Consider the following 705-nt stretch of genomic DNA (forward strand, 5'->3'; position numbering starts at 1 on the left):
AATAGAAAATTTTCAGAAAACGACATGCTCAAGAATTTATAAAGAAAATAATAAAGTTCATGAATTTTTACTTAGTCAAAGAAAAGTTTATTTTAACAGTAAAAAGTTCATGAATTTTTTATCCATGTTTTTCCGCTGTGTAAATAATTAATAGTACTCTTTTACAAAGAAAGAAAAAGTATTATCCTCCAATTAAATTGAAACCAATGGGAAAATTTAATTGTATGAACAGTTTTTTGAGAGAAGTTTTTTCACTTGTGGGTGAAATCAGATTCAGATAGCTTCTGCTATGACAGTAGAAAGATATTTGATTAAAGTTTAATTATGGTATTGTTATTTTCTGACCAACGTTGATGATGATAATATTATAATTCAATGAGTCTTATAGTTAAATGTTCAAATCTCTGATAATTTTTGTATCAAAGTGACCAATTTTCAGAGCATTTCATAAAGATTGAGAAATGTATATTAAAAGTTTTCCGCTGCAATAAAGTTGATGATGATGAAAATTTCTTAGCAAAGTTGTTTAATAGAAATACTATCATCACATTGTTTATGAGTTATATGCATTATTTCCATTTCCGCCCAACGGTGATATGGAATTAACGTAGAAGAATGAGTTTTATTCTAATTCTACCACAACGGTGATTTAGATATAAAAGGGAAGTTTTACAAAAGTTTAATGTGCATATTTTTTTAACTAGA

The sequence above is a fragment of the Triticum aestivum genome, chromosome 7A, assembly GCF_018294505.1.
Source record: "Triticum aestivum cultivar Chinese Spring chromosome 7A, IWGSC CS RefSeq v2.1, whole genome shotgun sequence".
Taxonomy (NCBI): Eukaryota; Viridiplantae; Streptophyta; class Magnoliopsida; order Poales; family Poaceae; genus Triticum; species Triticum aestivum.